Raw genomic sequence first — 21,007 nt, 5'->3', positions numbered from 1 at the left:
AACTTCTGAGTTTCTTCAAGGTAAAAAGACAACAGAGTAAGGAGGTAAATTTAGAGGTTTATCGCTATATTAATTGTAAAAATTGACAATGGTGTCAAAGAAAATAATAATAAAGAAAATGGAAATGTTGCTAAAGTTAATCCCAGGACACAACCGAGATAGTGAGAATATTTTAAGCCTCCTCTGTTTTATATCTTATGCTAATTAATCAAGTACCTACTAGATATCTCTACTTAAGTGTAGAACTTAGCTTGTCCTCAACTGAACTGTCATTGTTTCCTCCACTTCCCGACGTATATCTCTCTCAGGTTTTCTGCTTGCAGCAGACAGCACCATGAAGCTTTTATGTCAGAAGCTTGGCTTCTTTCCTTCCTACCTCCACCTTGCCTTACTTTTCCCTGTGTAGCCCATCAGCAATTATTATTGATTTAACCTTCAAAATATACCTCAATCTGCTCACTTCTTTCCTCTTCATTACCAATACAAGTCCACCCTCTCATATCTGACCAACTGTAATACTCATCTAATCCCTATCTTCAATGCTCTCTTCCTTTTGTAGATTTACGTCACTACACTTAAGATAGAATGATCTCTTAAAATATATAAATCCAATCATATGTTCCCCTTGCTTAACCCTGCTGTAGCTTCCCAGTGTAATTAGAGGAACATTTAGATTTTTTTAACCATAGTTGACAAGGTCCATCCTGACCTGACTTGAACCTATGGCTCTAAACTCATCTTGGGCAACCTTTCCCACTGCTCATGATATTCCAATCATCTTGGGCTTTCAGATTTATGAAAACTCAGGTTTCTGTTGCAGGGCTCTTGTATTTATTGTTTTCTCTGTCTCTCACTGATGCATCTACTCATCCTTCAGCTTCAGCAGAAATACCATTTCCCCAGAGAAGCCTTGAGTGGACATAAAATAAGTCCTTGCCTTTATTTTTCCTACATAGCACCCCTTTTTATTTCTTTCCCAGTACTTCCAATTTTTGTATTATACATACACATATATACCTTCTCAATACACACATTTATTTGATGTCTAATTCCTGTGTCCCAGCAATAATATGAGCTCTTCAGATCAGGGACTACTATGTCTCTTTTTGTTTACCAATGTTTACCCAATACCTAACATTGTGCTTGACACATAATGAGAGCTTTCTAAATATCTGTCCAATAAATTAATGAATGAATCTGAGAAATAAATATAGTAATACCTTAAGGATCTGGAATATCTGTAGACAGGTTAAATGTAAAAACTACTTAATAAAACTTCAGCAGGGTATTTTATAAGAATTTTTCTAATGTTTAAAAGTTATCTCTTCAAGTGTGTTACTTACCTTGACTCTTAGCTTGTCAGGGACGGTAACTGGGACCTGGTGTCTGTTCCAGTTGCCTTCTTCTCCTAACCCTTAGCCACTATGCATGAATGTATCACCAAACATGTTGGCCAGGCTGGTGTCCAGATTGGCAATGCCTGCTGGGAGCTTTACTGCCTGGAACACAGCATCCAGTCTGATGGCCAGATGCCAAGTGACAAGACCACTGAGGGAGGAGATGACTCCTTCCACACGTTCTTCAGTGAGACGGGCGCTGGCAAACATGTGGCCAGGGCAGTATTTGTAGACCTGGAACCCACGGCCATTGATGAAGTTCACACTGGCAGCTACTGCCAGCTCTTCCTCCCTGAACAACTTATCGCAGGCAAGGAAGATGCCGCCAACAACTATGTCCGAGGGCGCTACACCATTTGCAAGGAAATCATTGACCTCATCTTGGACTGAATTCACAAGCTTGCTGACCAGTGCATAGGTCTTCGGGGCTTCTTGGTTTTTCACAGCTTTGGTGGGGGAACTGGGTCTGGGTTCCCTCCCTGCTGATGGAACATATCTCTGTGGATATGGCAAGAAGTCCAAGCTGGAGTTCTCCATTTACCCAGCCCCCCAGGTTTCCACAGCTGTAGGTGAGCCCTACAACTCCATCCTCACCACCAACACCACCCTGGAGCACTCTGATTGTACTTATATGGTAGACAATGAGGCCATCTATGGCATCTGTCATAGAAACCTCAATATTGAGCACCCAACCTACACAAACCTTTGCTGCCTTATTAGACAGATTGTGTCCTCCATCACTGCAACCCTCAGTTTTGATGGAGCTCTGAATGCTGACCTGACAGATTTCCAGACCAACTTGGTGCTCTATCCCCGCATCCACTTCCCTCTGGCCACATATGTCCCTGTCATCTTTGCTGAGAAAGCCTACCATGAACAGCTTTCTGTAGCAGAAATCACCAATGCTTGCTTTGAGCTAGCCAACCAGATAGTGAAATATGACCCTCACCATGGTAAATACATGGCTTGCTGCCTATTGTGCCATGGTGATGTGGTTCCCAAAGACGTCAGTGCTGCCATTGCCACCATCAAGACCAAGCACAGCATCCAGTTTGTGAATTGGTGTCCCACTAGCTTCAAGGTTGTCATTAATTACTAGCCTCCCCCCGTGGTGCCTGGTGGAGGCCTGGCCAAGATACAGAGAGCTGCATGCATGCTGAACAATACCACAGCCATTGCTGAGGCCTGGGTTCTCCTGGACCACAAGTTTGACCTGATGTATGCTAAGCGTACCTTTGTTCACTGGTATGTAGGTGAGGGGATGGAGGAAGGAGAGTTTTCTGAGGCCTGCGGTGACATGGCTGCCTTTGAGAGGGATTATGAGGAGGTTGATGTGGATTATGTTGAAGGAGAAGGAGAGAAAGAAAGAGAGGAATACTAATTGTCTATCCTTTCAGCCCTGCAGCATGTCATCTCCCAGAATTTCACTCCAACAGTAGCTGACAGGCATCAAAGCTTTCTGGTTAGATTGTTCTCGGTGGTGATCATGTCTTTTCCATGTGTACCTGTAAGACTTTCCCATGATGTCTCAAAGTAAAAGCTTTAAGATAAAAAAGTCATCTTTTAATGTTAAAAAATGCAAAAAAATACCCAAGCCACATTCTGTTTCCAAAAGCACCTGCAGCCTACTATACTGAGACCTGGCCAAGGTACAGAGGCCTCCAACTTCAGTAGGCCTCGGAATTATCTGGGTAGTGTGTTGTGTTTAAATGTGGAGTCTTGGAACTAAATCAGAGAGATTCTCATTCCATAGATCTAGAGTGGCATCTAGGGTCTACAATTTAAAAAAACTCCCTGAGTGATTCAGACAGGTGCCCTTTGGACCACATTTTGAACCATGTTGATATAACTGGAGAGGCCCACAACAAGAAGGAAAGCAGCTTGTGTGACAAAAGCTATGATATGATGAAGCCAGCACAAAATATGAATGCCTGAAGGAAGAAAATTGCACTCCTGTTTAGAGACAACTGCTAAACCAAGTCCTAAAAGAAGAAATAGAAATCAGGTGAGAGTGGAAGCTATGAGGTATTTCAAGCATAAGGAGATACAATGTATCTCTTCAACAGTGAGAGAAGTGTGACCCTAGGAAGAACAGGTAACTCTCAATAGTTACAGTAGGTAAGATTGGCTGTGAAGAAGCTGGAGAGGTAAACAGGACATATTACACCTTGATATTCCATGCTTAGTTTGACATACTCTAGTGATTGATGACAATAATACACACAATTGCTGTATTTATAAAACTGTAGATGAAAAGTAGAGAATAGAATGAAGGTATGACACACGAGGTTCAGGGACATCAGCTGGGAGGTTTTGATACTTATACAGACGAGAGATGGCAGGAATATGAAATGCGATATGGCAACAATGAAGAAACCAGGAAATGAAAAGATCTTAGGGATATTGAAGAAGTAGGATTGACAGAATTTAATGATTGCTTGTATACGAAAGATGAGAAAGACAAAGGAACAGGATATTTCTTTGATTTCTAGTTTGCCTGGATAGATAAATTTCAGACATTAATAATTAATTAAACTCTAATAAACTAATTATCACTAAAGATAAACAGTCATTTTAGCACCTACTAGTAGTAATACAAAGATGAGAAGTTGGGGCTCCAGAAAGGAGAAAAAGATGCACTGCAAATCAATGTCCTTCCATTAATATTAGTCTTTACATTTCTAAGTGAAATTTAAAGTAATGTGATATTTAGCTTTTAAAAGCCTAAAGGGCTTAAAAAGTAATCTATGAAAAATATTTTTCTTACCTAATGATGAGGATTCCAAACACATAAGTTATTTAAATAGTTACTCTTTGTAATTAGAAATTCTTCAGGTTGTGTAAAGAAAGCACAAGAAAACTGTCTTTTTGGAGTTAGAAAAACTGTTTTCGTAGGAGTGATATTCACTTCAAGCTGGGCTAAATTTGGTTTAAAAGATAGATTAAAAAGGGGAAGAAGAAAAGCTTCTTCAGCTCAGATGAAGAGAAAACCTTACTTCAAGAATATTTCCTTTGTGTGCAGAGAAGAAAATTGACTGGATTATTTCACATAGCTAGAAAAAAACTAAGCCATATCTACAGCATATACCAGTATATTTAAACTGAAGCATTTATATTTAAATACTTTGCATTCAGCTAAAATCCCACACCCATTGTGTTTTTTTGTGATTGAATTATTGCTATAATATGACTTTTTTAGGTCTTATGAAAAATTAATAGTTTAATTCCTTATGAGTATTATTAATATTAATGTAGTGACTAAGAGTAATACATATCATACAATACTTGCCTGTGGCCAATTTTATAGTGTCAGTTCCAACTTTGCTATTTAGATAAGAGATTATATAATTCTTTAAAATATTTAAAATATTTTAATAACCATTTTACACACAGGCTGCATGGTGTAAAGTCTTAATGGGATATAAAATGTTTCATTAAGGTTATCTAACATGTCTATAGAAAAATCTCAGTGCTAGAATTCTTTTCTTGAAAATCATCTGTTTAATTACAGTCCCAAATGATTAATTTCCACACTTAAAATAAATTAGGAAGAACTTTAAAGCCCAACTTTGGTGTAGAAATGTTTTTCATATATATATAAAATAATTCACAAACTGCAAAGTGGAAATCATGATCGACAGGGGAATTTTATATAACAAATGCCTATTTAATCTTAGGATAACTAAGTGTTAAGCATTATTCTTTTCCTGAAGTCCTATTGGGACCAAAGTGGCCAATCTCATCTGCTCTCCTCTGAGAAAAAGGCAAAAAAGTTAACTAAATTGAATTGTCAAATGGCCCATAATATAACCAGAACCCCCCAAGGTGAACAAAGTCTCCTAATTTTAGGCTATGTGTTTAAAATGCCAACCATTTAAAAATTTTAGTCTGGGTCTCTAAAAAGAAATACCTAGGAAAAGAGTAAAAGTAAATAGAGATTATTAAGAAACTGTTTGTCACATTTTTTTTTACTAGAAATCATTTTAAAAATTCAAGCACTACATAAAGCAATCCTTATTTCATGTAAATAGTAAAATCAGACAGATCTTCTTTAAGAATATTTTGGCCAGCATCTTACAGGTATATTTTAATTTAGGACACTACCAGGTTCATTTGAATCTGTAAAAATAAAAAGATACAATAGTAGGAAGGAGAAAGAACAAGGAAGTTTTAGTAGTCTAAATAAGTGATTTGCTGTATCTAGAAATTGAAACTTGATTAAAAATTCAGCTAAAATACAGAAAATAAAAATAATATTGCTTAAATCACAGTTTCAATGAAGCATCATCTTATAGCCATAGGTTATTGATGAGCGGTTTCTACCCCATGCTACTCAATTTTCTTCAGAGAATGACTGAACATATTTGAAAAACAGAGACAACCCCTCAATATTGCTCTGCTAAATTCTAAATTCCTATCCACAGTTTTTACATTCAAATCTTGAATTCACTTAACAGAGACTTGATTTGCAAGGTTTCTGAATAATGTTAGAGAATAACAATATTTTCCATATAAATTCTAGAGAAGCAAAGTTAATGATTATATCCAAATACAACTGGGATTGCCACATGGCGGCTGTTAGTATTTGCTTTATCTGTTTTCTCTTGGACCATTGCACTTATTTGGCATTCACTATTATAAAAAATATTTAATTGCAGTTAAGGGAAAACACATATCAAGCCAGCCTATTTTTGAGGTAATGGTAGTTGCTTTTCTGTTTTATGCATTTATTCTCCTTCTGTTGCCTGTATGGGAATGTAAGAACAAGTGTCAGAGCTTCAGAGCAAAGGTAAATAAATCCTTCAATTGCTCACAGAGTTTGCCAAGTGTAGAGCATCTGGTATCAGGGGACAGAATTACAGGATGTATTTAAACAGAAATAGAATATTCAAAACAGGACATGGGCAGCAGGGCTGGCCTAGTAAATATGAAGGCATAGTAAATTTGACTTAAATGCTCTCTCACTCCCTGAGGTGACTTGTGCAGTTTGTTGTCTCCTTCTAGGGCAGCCATTGCCTCACAATGCCCTTTGGTGAACCACAAGCTTCCATTGTTATTTTCTAGCGAGAACACTCACTTGCAGCATAGCCCATCTAATCATATCTATCTCTATTCTATTCTCACATGTGGTCATCGGTGCCTTTAGATTAGTGCCTCCCAATTTTCAAGGGACACATTGACATTTTAACAAGGAGTTTTGAGAGCCATGTGATCTCAATTCAGAAGAGTCTCACATAGAGGAAGATGATTTGAATGATGCTGTCTGCTGTCTGTGCCACTTGTCTTGTAATTGACCCATCAACTAGTATTCCAGAGCTTAGAGAGCTATTTTAGATTTTTGTTTTATTCCTTCATTTGTTGTCTATAATGGATACTTTAATGTGCTGCCAAAATTGCTTCTTGAGAACAATGAAATTTATACCCTAGCTACTGGGTGTTTTGGTGACAATGAACTCATAGCTGAGTCTCTCTCGAGGAACTGCTCTTGACCTAAATGGAGCTGCTTTTCCCAAGATTATATATCCTTTCCTAGGGACAACCTCTGTCCAATCTATAGAGTTTCAAAGACCCTGTTGCCTCATTGAAGGATCACTCTGAAGGATTATCTCAGCTCCAGAGCATTCTGTGGAATTGCCTAAGGGCTCTGTTGCAACTGTACTTCAAGTCAACTTCCCCTGTGTACAATTCTGCTTCCCACATTTCATTATAGGTACTGTTTCTGAGAACACACCTCAGTAACATTGCTACAAGCAAATTTCATGTTAAAGTCTATGAACAAATATTGTTTTCTACTTAAATATATGAATTGTGAGACAGAGCTTGTGTTTTATCTTTTTTTATAATCAATATTTTTATTATGATATTGTGGGGTACAGTTAAAGGTTAGGCATACAAATATGCTCGTTCAGGCACCCTTGTTGATAAGAGGTATCTCCCCATCCCCAGGCAGATATTTACTACCGTTAATCCCATCTCCCTTCTGCTCCCCCCCCATAGTTTCCCACCAATGTCAGTCATTTTCTTATAGTATTATGTTGGATGTTCAAGGTCCACTATATGAGTGAGAACATGTGATACTCAGATCTTTGTTTCTGTGAGAGATCTTGTGTTTTATCTTTTTAATCCGTTAGACCTTGTAGGTTTGCCAAATTCTTTCCCTTGTTTTGTAGTCATGAATTACAAGTGTTTTCAAATCCTTCTTAGGTCTAATGAACAGAGCATAGCTACTGCTTACTTAGCCGCCCATATCACTGAGTTGCTCAAAACCAGGAAAGACAGAAGGGAAATCTCTCCTTCCTTGATTATGCTACTTTATAATTCCTCCTAATATATGTTTGATTTGGACATACATACAGTTTTCTATTTGAATTGTATTCTCTACTTGTTCTTATATACCTAAGGATTTTTGTTTTTTTCCTGGTCTTGACCAATGCTTTTATTCAGGATACAGGTTGAATTTCTATAAATAATCATCAACTCACTTTGCCTGTGTTGTCTGATTTGGGTTGACTTATCAAAGCAAGGGTATTAAATATTTGGGCCATATACCACCTTCCCACATGCCCTAGCAGACAAAACTGATTGATCATGGCTCCCAATACTTTCAACTCCATTTTGCAATTGGTAGGAGCTTCTGGTACATGGGGATGCACTGGCTCCTGTCACAGAATCCAGCTGTAGCCCAATTTCAACTGTTTCCTGCTTTTCTATCTAGGAAAAAAGCTGTCTATTTTCCTAGTGTCTTTAGTGAAGGATGGAAGCAAGGACTTCATTCATACTACCTATAGTAGCTGTTCTTGGAATTTATTCCTTCCCATGACTTTTCAGTTTCAACTCCTAAGTGTATTTTTTTGGAACCATAGCCTGAGTCTGTGTTCTACTCAGGTTGTTGGTGACAGGGAAGGCTGGGACCAATTAGGGGACAGAGGAAAGAATGTCATAAAGCTAATGATACATAGCAATCAGGGGCTTTCGTATAGTGCCCTCCAATGTCTCAAGATGTCTTTTTTTTTTTGGTAAAATATTTTAAAATTTCACAAGATATTTCTAGTCATTATTTGTTAAATTCTCTATTTCCCTCCATCTCTACTTTTTCCTCCAAAGTCCTTCTCCTTTCAGGAGGCATTGGAATGACCACTGGCATTATTTGGATTCAGCTAGTGGAAAGTTGGATTAGGAATGCGTTTAATTTGAGTTCAGTGGGATATATTTGTATGATTTAAAGCCACTTTCATGCATAATGAAGCTGTTACTAGCTATCCTAGTAACAGAAATAGCTTATAGAAACACTTTTTTGTTTCATCAGATGGAAAAAACTGAAATTGGAGTATTTGTTGCCTTGCCACAACAGAAATGTATGCAACAACGTAGCATCCAGAATAATAAATCATAAGGCAGAGTTTGCAGAATTCCTGATTTTGTAGGGCACACACTGGTAACAATACTACAGAGTATATGTCTGTATGAATCACATGTTTTATGCATCTCAGCCATTAATAATAAAAAAAATCTTTTGATTAGGTGTGATGGAAAAAAGACTGAGTTATCATTCTACTCCCTTCATGTAAATTATTTAAACACAACTCTCATACAACAAAGCAAAGAGCATGCAATCAAAAAAAGCAGTATTATAGAAGTGAATTAGCAGTTAATTAATAAAAAGATTATGCTTTTTTTGATTTTTGTTTGTTTTATTTCTATAATATTTTAAAATTTGTAACTGTTGTGATTTCTTCTCATTCTAAATAGATATTTAACTCTGTACTTTACTTAATTTTGTAGTCAAAATATTGTATTCTTTTTCTTCAAGAATCTTTCACATGAATGGTATAAACTTGAGGCCCCATGAAACCTGGGTTCATTAAGTCCTATCTAGGTTGCAGTCTCATGGAGAAGTGGGCTGGTCATTGCCATGGTCCCCTAGAACAATGGGGGGGGACTCACAAATTCTCTAGTGTGTGTTGATAGAGAAAGGTCCCAAACTGTACTTCAATTATTCAACTGAGGAACAGAGAAGCAGAAGCCGATTCCTTGAAGAAGAAAAGTACCCCTTGGATTAGGGATAGCGCTTCTCCAGAATAGAAACTGAAGTTTTAAAAAAAGTGATGGAGCCGGGTTCTGTGGCTCAGACAGTAATCCCGCGCCTTTCGGAGGCTGAGGTGAGTGGAGGCTGAGGTGAGTGGATTGCCTGAGCCCGTGGGTTCGAGACCCACCTGGGCAGGCGAGACCTCATCTCTACAATAAAATCAAAAAAATTAGCCCGGTGTGGTAGCGCGCACTTGTAATTCCGGCTACTCGGAAGGCTGAGGCGGAAGGATTGCCGGATCCCAGCGGGTCGAGGCTGTGGTGGCCGGGAGCGGCCACTGCACTCCAGTCTGGGCGACAGAATGAGACTCCATCTCAAAAAAATAAATAAATAAATAAAAGTGATGGAAGTTAAATTCTTAACAACTCTCAATAAATGACATTATTAAAGATGCTGATCTTTAGATTATGAATACGTCTTTATATCAAGTACCAGGCTTATTGTGTGGTGTAAATAGTTCCAGATTGTAAAATTATACTCACTCTTGTAGTACTCTGCCAATTAACCATTTCCACATTTATTTCATTTGACTTCTTGAGTGAGTGAGTGTGTGTGTGTGTGTGTGTGTGTGTGTGTGTGTGTGTTCATATGTGTGACTCTATCACTTTTTCTACATACACATGTCCAAACACACACACACCAGGGCAAGTATTACAGATAAATAAATATGAGGTCCAGAGCAGCTAATAACGAGGCAGAACTGGGACTAAAAGAAACCCTAGTGACCCTCTTCTAAGTTCTTTCTCTTCATATTGTGTGATCTTCAGTATCAACAAAAGACTACTTTTTTTTTCTTTCATGAACTTGACAAAAGCAGATTGCAGCTTTACATAAGAGCATATTCAGAGAGGTTGGGAAGATGGTGGCCGAGCCAGTCAGACTATGCGAGTTCTGGTGTGAGTGAGTGAGTGTATGGAAAATTTTGTGTATGTGCTGGTGAGTGAGTGGGCATGTGAGTAGCTGACTGAGTTAGGGCTAGGGAGCTAGAGGCCAGGGCTCCCTGGTGCAGTGGCTGGTGCCACAGCTCCTGGGATTAGACCTTAGCGATTTCAGCGATGCAGAAATCAAGCGTCATTTTCTTTTTCTTTTTCTTTCTTTTAAAATAAAAATCAGCAAAATCCTTCCTGGGAAGAAAATGCTGGGAGAGAATAAGTGGGGGCTTGAGGACAAGTGGCTGGGCCCCTGGTGCAATAGCTGTTGCTACAGCTTCTCTGCTTGGTCCCCAACTCTTCCCAGGTTGCAGAAGCTGAGAGCCTTTTTTTTTATGGACAAAAGTTTTCCTGTGAAAAGTGGCAGAAGAGACTATCACCCCAGGCTCTCCCTCACCATTGGCAGGAGGGACCACCAACTCCAGGCTTTGCCTCACCACTTCAGTGCCTGGCAGGGCACTGGCAGCAAGGGCTGTGAAGGGAGTCCAGAGGCAAAGTCCCACAGAAGACAAGAAAGGCACCTGCCACCTTCTTGAAGGTGGGGCAGGAAAGTGCTCCAACTTTCTCACCATGGAGCAACAGACCCGATCTCTGTGACAGGTGGATCAACTATTCAAGGATTGATCATGCCCATAGGGAATATCCTGAAAGCACAAACTTTGAGGAACCTGACCAGTGCTGAGTTCCAGGTGACCCATCCTGTGCGCTGATCCAGCCTCGGAACAAAGGGTGTGGCCAGAAAAAGACAAGGAAGGATTCCAAAGAGATCAGTGGTGAGTCAGGGATTGACCCAAACCCCTTCCTCCCCAGCAATCCTCTGAACATCAGACAGAGCAATCCTCAGAACATAGCTGGGCCACAATTGAGAGGGACAAACCCAGGCAGAGCCTGGATATCAGTTGCAATAGGAGAACTCCATTCCAGGATAGACCTGGCTGGGGCACCCCCTGCGAGTACATATCTGGAGAAGAGACAATCCCCCCCATGCCGCCCCACTGGAGGAGATCTTACTGACCATATGAGAGTGGGAAGGGAGGACTGCAGCTCCACCCACCTCCACTGCCCCTCCTCCTTCCTTGCTCCAGACACTGTGGAGAGTGTGAAAGAGGTGACTTTTCAAGAGAGACCTAATCAGAGGAAGAATTGCAGAGCCTGCCACAAGTGGGCAGGCTTTCATTTTATATTTTATAGTTTTAAAAATTCTTTGATTGTTTGTTTGTTACTTCATCTACTTTAAAAACATTTTTCTTTTGTGCATGAATATGTATGTGAGGGTATGATGTGCATCCCCCCAATTTTGTTCTATTTTTCTTTTCTATTTCTGTTTCTTTCTGCTTTTGTTTGTTGTTTTCTATTTATGTGTGTATGTGAATGATTGAGTGTTCATCTTTCAGTTTTGTTATTGTTTATTTTTACTTGTTCTTCTATTTTTTAATTTTTTATAGTTTACAAGTGTTAATATATGTGTGAGGGTTCAGTCTGAATTCCTTATTTTTTACCTCAGTTTTTCTGTTTTTCTTCTCCATTTACTTTGTGGTGGGCATGAGTGTGTGTGAGTTCAGTTTTCTTGGTTCTCTTTGTTGTTGCTTGTTTTGTTTCACTTTGTTGTTATGCAAATGTGTTGTGAGGTGTGTGTGTATGTCTCTGTGTGTGTTCAATTGTATTTCTGTTTATTTATGTTTTGCATTGTAATATAGAGAGGTGGTGGGGAGTGGGTCTCAGGGAGCACATACCACAATCAGAGAACATTGTAATTTGCAAGTATTTTAAGAGACACTAAAGCTTCCCATCCACCATCCTATTTCAAAATAGAACAAATCCAGAGACCGGATCAAGAAAGAATAGAGGACTGAAAAAACATCAGAAGGGAAGCCTCTCCCACTGACACTGAATAACAGAACTAAAGAGAAAAGCAAGAGATCTGTCACAAATGAGGAAAAACCAAAGGAAGACCACATATAATTTCAAGTGTAACAAAGAGAAAACACCTGAAAATCAGACCTTGGAATCCAAAAAATGGAAGTCACTGAAGACTGGCACCAGAATATGACAGGAATTAGGGAATGGATGGAAAGAGTAAATAAGACTCAAGAAAGATAAGATGAAACAGATGAAAGACTGAAATAATTTGTAACAGAGATTTTGGCAACACAAAATTTCATCCAGGAAATAACAAGAAGACAAACATGGAAAGTAGAATTAATCCAGTTGAAGAAAGAATCTCAGAACTTGAAGACCATAACATAAAAAACTGATCTGTAAAAAACATAGAAAGAAGACTCAGAAAGAATGAACAAAGCCCACAAGAGATATGTGATTATATCAAGAGGTCGAGCCTACCCTGAGTGGTATCCCGGAAGAAGAAAGGGAAATGGAGAACAAATTGGAACAAGTATTCCAGGAGGTAATCCAAGAAAACTTTTCCTGTCTCACCAGAGATGTGGCCAGTCAAGCACAAGAGATACAGAGAAACTCCACAAGACTTCAAATGAGAAGACCAACCACTAGACACATAGTAATTCACCTACACAAAGTAGGCACAAAAGAACAAATCCTAAAGACAGCAAAAGAGAAAGGTTGGTCTACCACCGGGAAAAACCAAAAGAATAGTAGCAGAACTATTAGCAGAAACACTATAAGCAAGAAGGAATTAGAGTCCAATATTCAAAGTCCTCAGAGATAAACAATTTCAACCAAGACTTACTACCCATCCAAGCTCAGCTTCATCAGTGATGGAGAATTAAAATCCTTCCCAGACATCCAGTCCCTAAGAGATTATACAGCTACCAGACAAGCTCTATAGGAGACACTTAAAAAGATATTAAGTACAGAAGAAAGAAAAAAAATGAGTGACCACACACTTCCCAAGAGAAAAGCAGAACACAGAATCACCAAAGAATAGAGCACAATAAGAAACTTGAAAACACACACATATATCAACCCCAAATCCAAGAGAAACTAAGCAAACCAAGAAAACTCTTTATAAGAACCTCATAACAGGGATAAACAATCACATTTCAATAATTAGCCTGAATGTGAATGGACTCAATGCACCACTGAAAAGACACAGAATGGCAAACTGGATGAGAAACCATGACCCAATTATTTGCTGCATCCAGGAGACTCATCTCACTACAAGGGACACACACAGATTCAAAGTTAAAGATGAAAAGTGAGTTTCCAGGCAAATGAATCACAAAAGAAGGCAGGAGTTGCAATCTTAATATCAGACAAAACAATCTTTAAGCTATCAAAAATTTAAAAATATGTAAAAGAACACTACATAATGATAAAAGGTACAGTCCATCAACAAGAAATATCCATCCTAAAAATATAAGCACCCAACACATGAGCACCAGCACTTATAAAGCAACTACTAAATAAACTAAAAAAAGATATTGACTCTAACACTGTTATAGCAGGGGACATAAATACCCCACTGACAGTCCTAGATAGATCATCGAAGAAAAAAATCAACAAGGAGATCCAGAACCTAAATTTGACACTGAACAAAATGAACTTACTGGATACCTATAGATTATTCCACTCAACAACCACAGAATATATATACTACTCATCCCGACATAGAATATACCCCAAGATCAATCACATTCTTGGGCATAAATCAAACATTAACAAAATCCATAAGGTTGAAATGTTGCCATGCATCCACTCAGACCACAGTGGAAAAAATACTAAATATCAACACAAACAAAATATTTCCAAAGACTATAAAGATATGGACACTAAACAGCATGATGCTGAGCAACTACTGGGCCATACTGAAATCAAAGCAGAAATTAAAAGATTCCTGGAAACAAATGAAAATGAAGAAACATCTTACCAAAACCTTTGGGATGCAACTTAAACAGTTCTAAGAGGAGAATTTATATCTCTATGAACACACATCAAGAACACAGAAAGATCACAAGTTGAGAGCCTAACAAATCATCAAGGGTGCTGGAAAGAAAAAACCACCAAAACCCCAACTGTAGCAGAAGAATCCAAATTGCCAAAATAAGAGCCCAAATACAGGACACAGAAGAAAAAAATATCATAGAAAACACCAACAAAAGAAAAATTGGGGTCTTTGAAAGGATTAACAAGATTGATGGATCCCTAGCCAGAATAACCAAGAAAAAGAGAGAAAAAGCCCAAATAAACACAATCAGAAATACAAGGGATCAAATCAAAACTGACCCCAAAGAAATACAAAAGATTATCAGAGATTACAATGTACACCTGTATGGAAACAAACTCGATAACCTACACGAAATGGAGGACTTCCTGACATCACACAACCTCCCCAGGTTGAAACAAGAGACACTGAGACACTAAATAGACCAGTAATAACCCAGGAAATTGACTCTGTCATATGAAAACTACCTAGAAAAAAAATTCTGCACCGAATGTCTTTCCAACAGAATTCTGCAAAATGTACAAGGAGGAGTTGATACCAATCATATTGAAAATATTCCAGGTGATTGAAAAAGATGGAATTCTCCCCAAATCATTTTACAAAGCTAACCTCACACTGATACACAAACCAGATAAAGATCCAACAAAAAAAAGAGAACGATAGGCCAATATCCCTTATGAACATAGATGCAAAATTTCTCAACAAGATTCTAGCAAATCAGATACCAAAACACATCTCAAAAATCATCCACCATGACCAAGTAGGCTTCATCCCCAGGATGCAGGGCTGGTTCAACATTTGAAAGACCATAAATGTAATAAAATACATCAACATATGTAGAAACAAGAACCACATGATTATCTCATTAGAAGCAGAAGAAGCTTTTGATAAAACCCAGCATTCCTTCTTGATAAAAACCCTCAAACACGTTGGCAAAAAAAGGAACATACCTCAAAAGAATAAGGGCCATATATGATAAACCCACAACTAACATATTGCTATACGAACAGAAACTGGAAACATTTCCCCTGAAAACTGGAACAAGACAAGGCTGCCCAGTCTCATCCTTCTTGTTCAATATTGTGTTGGAAGTCCTAGCTAGGACAATTAGACAAGAGAAGGAAATCAGGCGTATCTAAATAGGAAAGGAGGAAGTCAAGTTATCTCTCTTTGCTGATGATATGATCCTATACTCTGAAAACACAAGAGAATCTGTCAAAAACCTGCTTTCACTGATAAGGACTTTGGCAAAGTCTCAGTGTACAAAATAAATGTGCAAAAGACTGTTGCATTCCTACACACCAACAACAAACAGGCAGAGACCCAATTAAAAGCACAATGCAATTCACAATAGCCACACAAAAAAATTGAACCACCTCGGCATCTTTCTAACCAGAGAAGTGAAAGACCTTTACGATGAGAACTACAAAACACTGTTCAAAGAAATCCAAGAACAAACAAATGGAAAAGTATTTCATGCTCATGGATAGGAAGAATCAACATTGTAAAAATGTTCATCCTACCAAAGGCAATCTACAGATCAATGCAATACTCATTAAGTTACCAACATCATTCTTCTCAGATCTGGAAATCTGAAACAAAGTAGGAGATATCACACTTCCAGACTTCAAATTTACTGTAAGGCTACATTAATCAAAAGAACCTGAACAAGAAAAGGCATATAGACCAATGGAACAGGATAGAGATTCCAGAAGCAAAGCCTCATTTCTCAATCAACTCATCTTTGACAAAGCCTCCAACAACAACCACTGGGGAGAGGAGAACCTATTCAGTAAATGGTGCTGGGAAAACTGACTGATCACATGCAGAAAACTGAAACAGGACCCCTGCCTATCACCATACACAAAAACTAACTCTGAATGGATTAAAAACCTAAACATAAAACCTCAAACTATAATAATCTTAGAAAACACAGGAGACACCTTTATGGAAATTGGAATTAGCAACCAATTCCTGATCAGAAACCTTAGTGCCCATACCATAAGAAATAAGATAGACAAGTGGGACCTCATCAAACTGATGAGCTTCTGCAAAGCAAAAGAAACCATCAAGAGTGCAGGGAGGCAGCCCACAGAGTGGTAAAAACATTTGCCAACTGTATATCTGACAAAGGTCTAACATCTAGGATCTACAAGGAACTCAAACGTGCTGAAAAGAAAAAAATAAACAGCCCCATTAAAAAGTGGGCAAAAGACATGAATAAACACTTCTCAAAAGAAGATATATGGGTAGCCAACAGACACATGAAAAAATGCTCAGTATCACTCATCATCAGAGAAATGCAAATCAAAACCACATTGAGATACCACCTAACCTCAGTAAGAATGGCCATCACTAATAAAACAAACAACTGATGCTGGCAAGGATGCAGAGAAAAAGGAATGCTTCTATACTGCTGGTGGGAATGCAAACTAGTGCAACCTCTTTGGAAGACAGTGTGGCGATTTCTGAGAGAACTAGAAATTGACCTTCCATATGACCCAGCAATTCCCCTATTGGGAATATACCCGGAGGAATTCAAGTCATTCTACATAAAGATACCTGTATTTGTATGCTTGTTGCAGCTCTATTCACAATAGCAAAAACATGGAAACAACTATGCTGCCCTTCGAAACTGGACTGGATAAAAAAATGTGGTACATATACACAACAGAATATTGTGCACTCATAAAGAAGGACAAACATATGAACTTTGCAGCAACCTGGATGGATTCTGAGTCTATCATACTCAGTTATCTCTCACAGAAACAAAAAACAGAATGCCATATGTTCTCACTCATAAGCGGACCTTATACAATTATCATAATCTTATAAGAAAGGGATTGACAGTAGTGGGAAACTGTCAGGAGAGGGGAGGTGGGATTGGCAGTTTAGAGAAACTTCTAAGGGAGGCAGGGGTTCACCTCATTAACAGAGGTACCTGCATAATCAACAGTTATATACCTAACCCTGAATTGTACCCCACATCTTTATAATAAAAAATTTGTTTTAAATAAATAAATACAATATTTTTCAGGGTGTCTATAACCTGCGGCTTCATAAACACTATTTACCCTTCTTGTATCCAGCATTCAGAATGAACTTCTAGATGTTTCAGTAATGATTATAATAATGATGATGATGATAATGATGACAAGAGTGCTGAGAACCATTTCTATACATCAGGCACTTCACAAACAACCTCATTTATCTTCACTATGTTCTTATGAGATAGGTAACTATTATAAGGCAATTTCACAGAAGAAGAAACTGAGACTATGAGAGAATAATTTGCATAAAGTCATAGATTAAAATATGACAATCCTGGGATTCAGGCTTCTCAATTTCAAAGTTATCCCTTTAAGTATTAAACTTAAATTGCCTCCTCTACTCTGAAATGTTCATACAATATCTATACATTCCTTTGTCCCATTTTCAAAAGGTCCCCGAGAGCTCATACCATTTCTTTGTTTTTCGTAAATCAAATCTATATATGGTACAGCAAGACCTATCGGGTATAATTCTCACATACACTAAAATATGGGTATAATTAAAGACCTGCTTTAATTATAGCCAGCACTTTCTCAGGGATATTGTTCAATGTCAGAGGTGATGTTAAAATTGTTGCTAGTTCTGAAATAGACATTTTTGTAACAAGTGTAATCATGAACAGTAGGTGACTGTTCTTGGATCCTCTCCAGTACACAGCACTCCCCTAGAGTGGCAATTCTGTACCATTTCTTACTTTAGATAGCAGTCAGTGAGAATTTGGATGGTGGCAGAGTGTTAGTGTTTTCTTAGCATTGAGTAAGTAGAAAAATATGTCAGTACATTACTTGACAATACCAATTTTGTCATTTTTAAAGGGCTGAGATAGCCCTTGCTTATTTTGAACTATATTTGAAAAGAATCACAGTTGAAATCATTCTCAGTTTAAAAACAAAATACCTCTTTTTTTTAACTTATGTAAATGACGTATTGAATGAGAAAGGTGGTGTCATTTTTACATGGACTGTCCTTTGCCTCTGCTCCAAATGTGTTAGCAAGAATCAATAACAAACTCAGCCTGTAATCCCACGCCTCGGGAGGCTGAGGTGAGTGGATTGCCTGAGCCCGCGGGTTCGCGACCCAACTGGGCAACTTGGCGAGACCTCATCTCTACAATAAATAAAAAAATCAGCAGGGCGTGGTAGTGCACGCCTGTAATTCCGGCTACTTGGAAGGCTGAGGCGGAAGGATCGCCAGAGCCCAGCAGGTCGAGGCTGTGGTGGCCGGGAGCAGCCACTGCACTCCAGTCTGGGTGACAGAGTGAGACTCCAACTCAAAAAAAAAAAAAAAAAGAAATTATAAATATTTTTAATGGAGCAAGGAAAAACATGATCCAAAGAAGAGTTGACTTTTAACACTACAGTGAGCTAGATTTAGGACTTTCTGTGTTCATATCTATTCCCACTCTTCTACTTACTTTGACTTCTATTATATTAATAGCCCAGTGATTATGTAGTGTATTGCTGAATAGAAATGTTTGTGTATACAAGTAGTTGCATTTCTTTTTTTTCATACACTTTATTACACAAATGTTCACAACAAATTCTAACTCTTAGTTTCCCTTCAGAAAGCATTTTTTAAAGTTTTAAAATAAAATAATACCTCCTTTTAACCTTATATTATAATCTGATGGCATTATATTATCTTATTATAAAAGCAGGATTTTTTTTTCTCTTAGCATTCATCAGCAAACAAAGATATTGAAAGGCAATGGAATGTTTTAATTCATTTATGTAATATTTTACTCTCATAATGTATTTGTTAGATTTGTAATGATCAAAGTTTTTTTTATAAAGAGAGAGAATTGTTTTCAAGTGGTAGCATTATCACATAAAATACTTCACTGAACTAGTATCCTTTAGTTCAATGATTGTTATAAAAATGTTGTAATGCTTGTTAAAATTTTGAGACAAGTAGAAAGTGTTTGCTAAGGAGAGAAGGCATTTGTTGAATTAGTTACTTTTATGACAATAGAAACTTAAATTGGATAGCCCATTCCTTTTAATATACTTATTTCAGTCTTAACAACCAAGGATTTGTTTGGTCTACCCACATTGGGAGAAATTAGAATGTGTTCTGAGATTATGCTGTAATGTATAACAAAGAAAATAAGAAAAAAATTGAAATATCAATTAAAGTATAGGACATGACCTTCTTAATTCAAGATATTCACATTCCTCTGCACACACAAGCACAGTCAACTAACATACAACTGAATATGAGTCTAAAACTCAACTAACAATCAAATATATGCATGTCTCAGCAAGCTGATCTTTGACAGATCAGTATAAAAATACAAGAAAAGTAAATATAATAAATATTAGAGGTAATTCAAAAGTATAAATAATGATAAACTACATACATACACACTAGTGACCACACAAATATTCAAGTACTTGGGAAATAGAGTTCAATGACTAAGGAATATATGAGTGACTCATGATACTGTGTACCTTGATATACAAAACAACACTGACCTTGAAATTATGCAAAGTAATCAGCCTACAACCCTTGTGATGTCTCTTCCTCTACAAAACTTATGAGAATTTAGAAAACTATATTGATGTCCATTCAGCTCAACAATGACGCAATCCAGATGGTTACTAAGCAATAAAATTGTCTTCCCAAGAGAGCTGCACAGATTGTCTAAGCTGTTTCTGCAGTCTAAGTTATCTGTTCTCAAAAATACCCTAAGTATATTCTGGTTGAGAGGAAAGTTGCCAACTTTTAAGGTAAAATTTGATGAACTATTTCACAGAAAAAGATAAAATTTTTAGGGCATTCATTCACTCAACATAAATAAGACATTGTATATTTTCAAGAAATACAGTTAAAGTAAAAATGTCTGGGAATCTTTGAAAGCTATTGACTGAGATAATGACTTTACTGACCCTGCAGAAATGTCCTTGATTCTACACTGTATGAATTGATGTTTCTATTTTGCCATTATTTATTAATTTGATAATAAGGCCATATTGTGATACCCCTACAGATTAACCCTGGAATTCATATTTTTATTCTTGGCAGTGACTCAGACTTCCAGAATTGAGAACATTCTGACAAGGTTTTTGGATGATGCTAAGCTATATCTTTATATGACAGACATAGATTTACATATGTTTTTTCTTTTAAATCACTCACAGACTTTTAAATTTTATTTTATATTTAGAAAAAGAAAGAAAGTCACCTGCTGGCTGTTCAATTACAGAGAAAGACAAGTAGTCAAAGCTGTGATGTAACGTAGGAAAAGAAAACACAGACTTTAGAATCAAACTTTGGTTCCATCATGGCTCTTTTACTCCCCACACATGTGATATTAGGAAACCCTTTGACATCATTGGACTCATTTTCTTATCAGTGACATGTCAATAACAATACTTGTTTTTCAGGGGTATTGTGATAGATCATAGATAAATGATATGCATGGTATCCAACCTTCTTGGATGCATTTGCAATCTAGAAAAAAATCAATCGTCCTTCATATATGAACAAGGTTATACAATAGCTGAGTATTAAATCCATGCAGCTATAAAAAAAGTTTGATATCTGAATTGCATGACACATGTATACAGTGTTGTGACCAAATCAAAATAACTGAGATATCCATCACTTCAAATATTTATCTTTT

The 21,007-nt window shown here is 37.5% G+C and overlaps 1 pseudogene; it reads left to right on the top strand.

Moving 5' to 3' along the window:
* The first annotated feature begins 1,335 nt into the window (after window positions 1–1,335).
* On the top strand, window positions 1,336–2,778 carry LOC103262887 (annotated as a pseudogene).
* Window positions 2,779–21,007: the final 18,229 nt, after the last annotated feature.

This window comes from Carlito syrichta, unplaced genomic scaffold, assembly GCF_000164805.1.
Source record: "Carlito syrichta isolate Samal-C Ts95f unplaced genomic scaffold, Tarsius_syrichta-2.0.1 Scaffold304646, whole genome shotgun sequence".
Taxonomy (NCBI): domain Eukaryota; kingdom Metazoa; phylum Chordata; class Mammalia; order Primates; family Tarsiidae; genus Carlito; species Carlito syrichta.
This window is presented reverse-complemented; position numbering and strand designations above follow the sequence as displayed.